This window comes from Triticum dicoccoides, chromosome 6A (genome assembly GCF_002162155.2).
Source record: "Triticum dicoccoides isolate Atlit2015 ecotype Zavitan chromosome 6A, WEW_v2.0, whole genome shotgun sequence".
Lineage (NCBI taxonomy): Eukaryota > Viridiplantae > Streptophyta > Magnoliopsida > Poales > Poaceae > Triticum > Triticum dicoccoides.
This window is the reverse complement of record NC_041390.1, coordinates 598527792-598537096: the sequence shown is the minus strand read 5'-3', so window position 1 is coordinate 598537096 and position 9305 is coordinate 598527792. Positions and strand designations below refer to the sequence as shown.

Sequence of the window (9305 nt, the reverse complement as noted above, 5' to 3'; positions counted from 1 at the left end):
GGCGAGAATTTTGGCATTAAGCATTCTTTTTGGTCCTATTTTTAGGGAAAGTCATGCCAAATTTTTTCTTGGTTCTAAAATATCGTTTTGCTCTACCCCGCAGGCGACCATGGTCCACACGATGACCGAAGGCATCGTGAATAGGTTTTTGAGGTCCGCGAAGGCCGAGATGCTTCAAAAGAACGAGACGGAGATAAGATGTCCGTGTCGAAGATGCAAGCTGAATAGCCTTATTGCGGACCCGGATTCCGGGCAGGTGCGGGACCACCTGCTCTTGCGTGGTTTCATGGATGGCTATCGGTGGCAAGGTGATGAAGATGACTACAAAGTCGTCCATGGGGGCCGGGCAAGAAATGAGGAAGGGCAGCAAGACAACCACCGCGGCTCGGGGGGGCGAGAAGACGAAGAATCCCCAGGAGATGATCACGACGGTGATGCTGTACACAGTCATCATGTAGAAGATGCAGGACATGATGATGATGCCGGCGGAGCAGACGACGCTGGACCATCGATGGTCTGGGTGCAGGACCCTCATATTCAAGAGCTGCTTCTCAAGCAGACGGATAACGCAAGAGCTGCCGCTCGAGAGAAAGCCAAGATGGATCAACTTGAGTTAGACGCGGTTACTCCATTGTATGAAGGATGCAGGCCCGAGGATACCCGCCTGAAAGTAACGCTCATGGCTCTGGAGATGAAGGTAAAACACAAAATGACCGACGCATGCTTCGACGAGAACATGTCATTCTGGCACGAACGTCTTCCCAAGGGGAACAAGTGCCCGACCAGTTTGGAGGAGGCGAAGAAAATCGTGTGTCCTCTGGATTTACCGCACGTGAAATACCATGTGTGCATGAACAATTGCATCATTTATCGGGACGAGCACGCGGAGTCTACCATATGTCCGGTGTGCGGTGTCACTCGATACAAGAAGAGGAAGAAAGCTCCTCGAAAAGTGGTGTGGTACTTTCCGATCACTCCTCGTTTGCAGCGGTATTTCACGGACCCTAAGGTAGCAAAGCTCCTGCGTTGGCACGCGGATAGGGAGGAGAAGAAGCGAGAAGATGATGCAAATGATCCGGATATAGATAAAAAAGACAAGATGCTGAGTCACCCTAAGGATGCGAGCCAGTGGCAAGCGTTGAACTTCGAATACCCAGAATTTGGGAACGATCCAAGGAACATCATGCTGGGCGCGAGCACCGATGGAGTCAATCCGTTTGGGAGCCAGAGAAGCACACATAGCACCTGGCCTGTGTTCGTGTGGATGTACAACCTTCCCCCCTGGTTGTGCATGAAGAGGAAGTACATTCACATGAGTATGCTAATTGAAGGGCTGAAACAACCAGGGAACGACATCAATCTGTATCTGGGGCTGCTGAAAGAGGAGATTGACACGCTGTGAAAAACGCCAGCCAATACATGGGACGCCACGGAGAAAGAATATTTCCCTATGAGAGCCGCACTGCTCACGACGGTGCACGACTATCTCGGTTACGGATATCTTGCGGGGCAGGTAGTCCACGGATTTTCTGGATGCGTAAGGTGCATGGATGACACAACGTATCGCCAGCTAGATAGAGATCCCGGGTCTTTGAAAACCGTGTTCATGGGACATCGAAGGTGGCTTCGCGACGATGATCCGCGGAGGAAACGCAAGGATCTGTTCGATGGTGAAACCGAACCCCGAAAACGCCCGTGTACGAGGAGCGGCGAGGAAATAGACAAGCTGTTGAAAAATTGGAAAGACTGCCCACTGCCGGGAAAGAAGCATAAGGCGCCAGAGCCGCTGCTGAAGGTATGGAAAACGAGGTCTGTTTTCTGGGACTTGCCGTACTGGAAGATCCACCGTGTGCCTCACAGCCTTGATGTCATGCATATCACGAAGAACGTGTGCGAGAGTCTGCTTGGTACCCTGCTCAACATGCCAGAGAGGACCAAAGATGGGCCGAAAGCAAGGGCAGACTTGAAATCAATGGGCATCAGGCAGGAGCTTCACGCTATATATGATGATGATGATGATGATGATGATGATGATGATGATGATGAGGCGAAGCAGGACACAGAAAGTCATCGCAAAGGCAAAAAGGCCAAGAAGACCGGAAATGACTACCCTCCCGCGTGCTGCACTCTAAGTCAGGAGGAGATCGAGCAGTTTTTCACCTGCCTCCTAGGAGTAAAACTTCCTTACGGTTACGCGGGGAAGATAAGCAGATACCTAGACCCAGCGAAGCAGAAGTTCAGCGGGATGAAGTCTCACGACTGTCACGTGCTGATGACGCAGATACTTCCAGTTGCAATCCGTGGGATCATGGACGCGCACGTCCGTGAAACGCTATTTGGCCTATGCAACTTCTTCGACGTCATCTCTCGGAAGTCGATTGGCGTGAGGCAACTCAGAAGGCTACGGGAAGAGATCGTGGTGATACTATGCGAGCTTGAGATGTACTTCCCGCCCGCATTCTTTGACGTTATGGTGCATCTGCTGGTCCATATAGTGGAGGATATCATCCAACTCGGGCCGACGTTCCTGCACAGCATGATGCCGTTCGAAAGGATGAATGGTGTCATCAAAGGATACGTTCGCAACATGTCACGTCCAGAAGGAAGCATAGCCAGGGGCTTTCTGACCGAAGAGTGCATCTCCTACTGCACGAATTATCTAGGCATCGAGAACCCCGTTGGTCTGCCCGTCAACAGGCACCTCGGCAGGCTCGCTGGATGTGAAGAGAATGTGAAGAGAAAGGTGAGAGTTATCAGAATATCAAGGAGAAAAATCCTTCGATCACCGAAGATGACTACAACGACTTCAAGATCAATTGCTCGAGCACCGCAAGCTCCCAATCAAGTGAGTGGGGGAAACAAATGCGGGAGCTGAACATAGGGGAACACACACTCGGTCCCGGCGGTTACAGAGTGGCGGAGCCTATATGGGACAAGGAGGACGCGGACCGTGCCGAGCAAGGCCTACCTCCCCGCTTCGAGAAATACAGCGGTAACAAGCAGACTAGGAACTATGTCAGGGCCCGGTACAAGGAGGACCCAATAACAAAGGAGCTTACCACGGATCCGAAGACCAGGGCGCTTGAGCTTGTTCTGGTAAGGAATACACCCCCGCGTAATTAGCTCCATATGGTTGCATTCTAATTAATGAAGCCAAATTTCTAAATGGTTCACATTCCTTCCGCAGGCGACTGAAAGCAGTAGCGCGGAGTCGACTAAGAGCAACCCTTGGGACACCACTCTAAATAGGGGGTTGAATGTAATGAAGAACAAGGATAAGCTCAGTAAGCCGACGTCAGCTGGTCGTGTGGCCGGCAAAGGCTTGTCGACAAAATGGGGGTCATACTATACCACTGGTGTGCGGAAGGAGAAAAACACCAGCTCGGAAAGCCAGGCGCGAGAGGTTCAAGAACTCAAGGCACAGGTGGCGCGGATTCCGGAGATTGTCCAAGAGCAAGTGGAACAACGACTCGGAGCGACGATCACCGCCCTTGTGCCTACCTTGATCTCGGGGTTGAGTGCGTGGATTGCGGGCGGCCAACAGGGGCCGCCCCCGATTCCTAGCTTCACGGCCAGCAACTCGCATAATGCGATGGCGGGGCCATTGGTGCCTCCGGCGGAGGCGGCATTGGTGTCTCCGATGCCGGCACGGGAGCTTAATGCACCCGGGTGTACGCCGACCGGCACCTCTTCAGCAAGCGGCCCCTCCGTCAACTGCACGCCCGCCGTTGGCGGTGCCTCGACATTAGCCGAGCTCGACGCCATCATCACGGTAACTAATTAAGCCTCTCTCGACCGAGGACTTCATCTCCTTGCCTTTGACTGGGCATCCCTGACGCCCTACATGTTTTCGCAGGGCACCGCCAACGTTCCGTGCACTCTCCTCCACTTCGTGAACAACGAGTTGGTCGATGTCGCCAAGGGCAAAATCGTTCAACCGGGCAACCCCTTGTTCCACGGTACCCAGATGCCACCCAACTTGTTTAGGGTTCAACTGGTTCGGGTGCTGCCAGGCTGCGACAACTTGTTACCTCCGATTCGACCCGTCGGGGCCCACGATGAAGACGTGATGACCCTCAGCGCCTGCCTGAGCTGGCCCCTGCTTTGGCCGAAGAGCCAGATTCGTTTGGGGGCGGGGGACACCACCCCAAAGACAACACCGCCAGTCGTGCCGGCGCCAAGTCGGCCCCATGGCAAGACCGCCGTAACGGTGCCGGACATCCCTATGCCACTGGATCCAAACATGCATATGGCACAGGATCAGAACGACAACGACGACGACGATGATACATTTGGCAACGTCGATCAGTACTTTGCCGAGCATGGGTACGATGGCGACTTCATGGGGCCTCCTTCTCAAGAAACAAACCCAACAAAAGACGTGTGCGATCTAGCTCGTACCGCGGAGAAGCCAAGTTGCAACAGGCGCCGTCTGGCGTTCAGCTCTCAGGAGACGCCTCCAGTTGCCGACTTCACCGAGCCTCAGATAGGCGAGGTGCGAAATATTATCAACCCCAACACACTCAAGAAGGCGGTCTGTGAGAAGAACTCGGTCCCATTACAGGAGAAGAAGAAGGCACGCAAAAGAAAGACTAAGAAGGGTGCGAGCCAGCCGGCACCGAGTACGATCCGTGCTCAGGACGGGCCACCTTCACCGCAGGATATCTCGAGGAGGGTGCATGTGGCGGGTAGGGCGATGCTACCGACAAATATGCTCAATGCTGCAACCGGTGCTATGCGGAGTCTGCATGACAGTGTTCTTGCTTTGGAGAAGCGGCGTCTCAGAGAGAAGGATGTGGCATACCCGGTTTTCACGGCCAAGGTGCCAGAGGGCAAGGGCTTTGTGTATAACTCCATCGGGCATACGATCGTCCTGCGTTTTGATGACATCCATGCTATGTTGAACCTTCATCCGCTGCACTACACCTTCGTTCGGCTATTTTCGCTGAGTATGGAGATGCGGATCATTCGCGACAAGACCCCGGACATCGTGATAGTCGACCCCTTCTACATGCGTGCCAAGATCTTGGGCAGCGCTGGGGACCGGCAAGTCGCGAGTTCTTACCTCGAAGGCGTCATTCTGGCAAACCAAGATAAGGATAACTTCCTCGTGCCTTACTTTCCCGAGTAAGTCCTCCCCTCAACCGGCCCGTAACATATGAATTCTTACATTTCGATCGTTTTTCTTTTAACATTCCGTGTTTTCTGCAGTGACACACGTTGCACGCTCATCCTCCTAAACCCCAAATATTCCATGGCCATGTATTTCGACCCGGACCGTCAGTCGAACATAGACTACACAAATGTCAAGAAGGTTCTTGATGATCTTCTCCCCGGCTACGCCCAATCTGGAGGCACCTTCACCAGGCCTATTCGTAAGTACGGCAAGCACGTGTTCTCCCACAATACGACGTTCTGCTGCGTCAAGCAGTCGCCTGGCGGTCAGAAGGGTGCCTACTACGCCATCCATCACATGCGGGCGATCGTACGGGACCATCATCAACTTCTGCTACCGAGTAAACTCAAAGATTGGGCCGCGAGCGTGTCGGCAATCCAGGACGCGGACCTCCGACAAGAATTCTTTCGCATCCAGTCGGAGTTTGCGGAAATCATCCATCAAGATGTCCTTCATACCTCGGGGCAGTTCTACCTCAGAAATCAACCGTCCAACAGTGACATCGACACAATGCTACAAATGCAGGCTGACAACGACCGTTATTTCATGACTCCCACGATAGACGGCGGCTTCATCCACGCTCCGGTCCCTTGAGTCGAGTCGAAAGCAGTGATGTTGTCTCTAGTTCTGAAACATTGATTGGCTCATGTTGTAATTAAACTTTAATGAACTTGTAGTATGTCTCTTTGGTTTCGAGAGTCGTTCAACTTAGATGTAATCGATGCTATTAATGTCTTGCTTTTCTCTTCCGATCGTTCTGTTGCATAATTATATATTGCTTATGTATTGTCTGTGAATTGGTACTAACGTTTCGTTTGGCTAGTGCATAGCGATGCCGACGTATGTCGTGTACAAGGGTAAGGTTCCCGGAGTCTACGATGACTGGGAGGAGTGTCGGAGACAGGTTCACCGATTCAGCGGTAACAGTTACAAAGGGTACACCACTAGGGCCGAGGCCGAATCTAGATACGCCCGCTATCTAGTGGGAGAGGGGAGGGAGCGTTGGAGGAACCGGATGAAGATGAGTTTCATCGTGATGATGCTCATCGTGATGACCGCAGCTCTCTTCTATGTGATGGTAGTTTAGATGATCGATATCGACTTGTAATGTGAAGACAAACTCGCTACTCGCGGTCTCGAGACTTGTAATATAATGTTCTATCTTTGTTCGGTCTTTTCAATTCGGAGACTAATATGATGAATTGTATTCGGAGACTAATATGATGAATTGTATTCAAAGACTAATCTTCTATTGTATTCGATGAATCTGTTGTTGATGTGTGCTGTCTATATTTTGTCAAATTATACATTTTGTAACCTGTGCAAAAAACAGAAAATAAAAAAAATAAAAAAAACCTAATATTCATACTAATGGCGCATCACATGATAGTGCGCCATTAGTATGACAAAGCATACTAATGGCGCATCACTGGTAAGTGCGCCATTAATATGCCATGGTTACTAATGGCGCATCCAGTGGTGGTGCGCCATTAGCATGCCAAAGCGCCTGGATATACATGGCCCCTGGGAGGCATACTAATGGCGCACCCTGGCCTATACTAATGGCGCACCGGGTGCGCCATTAGTATACCAGATACTAATGGCGCACCAGGTGGTGCGCCATTAGTAAAAATTACTAATGGCGTGCTGTTAATGGCGCACCACAGATGCGCCATTAATAGCCATATTAGGTGCGCCATTAGTAGGGGTTTTTCTAGTAGTGCGCAACCCAACCTTCCCTCGTCTCTGGTTCACCATGACACACACCTCCTCACCTTGTCTCTTCTCCTTCCAAGATCCACCACGCCACGGTCGCCATGGGCCTGGACGGCGCGCCGGCCTGCTCCATCGCCACTCAAAATCTCGAGCGTCTGTGCGTGGGGAGACGGCGGCCAGAAAGACGCATGGGGAAACCCTAGCCGTCGTCATCTCGCTCGTCCAGATCTGCTTGGGTTGGTGGAGGTATGGCTATGGCGCTGCGCACCATGGCCGCGAAGCTGAAGCAGAAGATCTCCGCCGCTGTCCAGTGGGTTCGCGTCTCTTCTCATGCTCCGGTTCGTTCCCCATCTCGATTTTCTCCCCCCGTCTGAGTCTTTGATTGATGCAATCGAATCGATTGATAAAGACATGTTGCGATGCGCAATTAGTCGGATCCATCCGTCTCCCTCCCCTCCCCTCCCCTCCGACGGGAGTTTGTTGCATGTTCTTCTAGTAGTGATGGAGGCACGATAGGCCCTGCTGCTTAGGTTGTTGGGTTAAATAAATTTTGATGATATTAGCAAATGGAATCAACGTGTGCAATCCATCATCTTTCTGTTGCCAGAGGCACCAGCCAGATGTTCTTTGCTATTTTGATTGATTATTAAATTAGCAATGTAGTTTCAATTGCCAGAATCTCTCTGTTGCCCTAGACAGACGCAATATGTGTGTTTAGATGAAATTGTCCATGTCATTTTACTTTCAGCGGCCTGCATTAGCTGCCATCCCAGTTTTAACAATTCAAACTCAACTGCATGCAGGCACAGGCTGATACTAACCTCGACCCCTTTGGCCTAGAGTTTCGGTAAGTCACTAAAAGCATGCAAGATTGTTGTCTGATTGATTCCATCATTGTGCAACACGTCCTGACATTCATTCTCCTTCCTCTTTGGAAGCCGGGCACTGGAGAAGATTGTAGAGAAACACAGGAAGAGGCGCAGGAACGAGGCCTTGGCCTGTGGTGCTGGCTTCAGTCTTGGAGCACTCACCTTTTTGCTTGGGGTCACTTTTGAGCTCAGCAAGCTAAACTTGTTTCAAACATTTAGATAGCTCAGCTAGCTAGTTTAGTCTGCTACGGTTTGGGGGTGCTTTGGGTTTCAATTCACTGCAGCAGAAGCACCATTCTTTTGCCTTTTTCAGTTAGATGCGCATAACTACTCTAGCCCACCTAATTAACTGATGTGTAATTGAGAAGCTTAATCTGGTGAACCGATGTGACAGTAGAAGCAATAATTGAACTAATGCTATATGTAGGCTTAACAAACTGAGCAAGGGAAACCATTATATCCCCTTCCTTGTTTTATGATTTAGCTTTTAGTTCTTCTGGCCAAACATGTGCTTTAGCCTTTTGCCTTTTCTTATCAATAGTTGTTTTGCTTGTTTTTGAGCTACTGCCACTTTGAGCTGCTGTAGATTATCTGATGTACATTTTGTGGTCTGGAAACAAAATTACTAAGCAAGGTGAAGCCTTGAGCTTGACTTCATTGCTGTGCTCTATGTATATTTATTTACTGCTATAACATGGATATATATTCAGCTTTAATGTTAGTTGTAGCGCTAACACATCCATATGTGAAAAAAGGGTTCAGACAGAACTATGCTTGCTAGTACTATCTCTCTAAAACATGTGCAATTTGAATCCCAACAATCCAACCTGGTAGTGGCAGATTTTGCCTTCTTAGAGTTGTATTGCAATTTAATTTAGTGCTACATGGTTTTAGATTTCTTTGTTAACTTGAGCAGAAAAACTAAGTAAGATGCATATTTGACACATGGTATCGGCAAGGACAGAATGGCTTCTGATGTGTTGTGCTTATGTATTATGATTGCAGCTGCCGACCTCTTCCTGGGCTTCGCAACCAGCTTCCAGCAGGTCTACGCGCTGGCGCAGTGCGACGTTTACTGCAGCAACTACGTCACCCAGGCCGTGCAGCGCATCGCGGTCGAGTGCGGCGGCGCCCCCTCCGGCCAGGTCTACCTCGACAAGTGCTACATTACCTACAGCTACTACCCCCACTATTTCATAAATGGTTCATTACAATAGTTCTTTCTGCAGTAATTTCAGTGTTTCATAGATTAAGATTACATATGTATGTTCATGAATGATGAGTAGTTTCAGTTATTTCCCAACTTGAAAGAAACTGGAATAGGCAGTAGTAGGACAATGAGTCATCCTGCACTAGTACAAGTACATGAACAAGTAGTATTATACGAGTCAGTGTTGATTTTGAAATTTGATGCTCTCTAATGATTGCTCACGTGCCCCCAGGAATCTGTTATTCCTTTTTCATCATCAGGATGACAACAAGTCTTCTTAGTGGGATCAGACGGCACATTGTTGTTGCCAAAAACACTGTGATGTCATTTCGCT

The 9305-nt window shown here is 50.0% G+C and overlaps 1 pseudogene; it reads right to left on the bottom strand.

Annotated features, from left to right (window-relative positions):
- LOC119316068 overlaps positions 1-7025 on the bottom strand; it is a 61467-nt pseudogene extending 54442 nt beyond the window's left edge.
- Positions 7026-9305: the final 2280 nt, after the last annotated feature.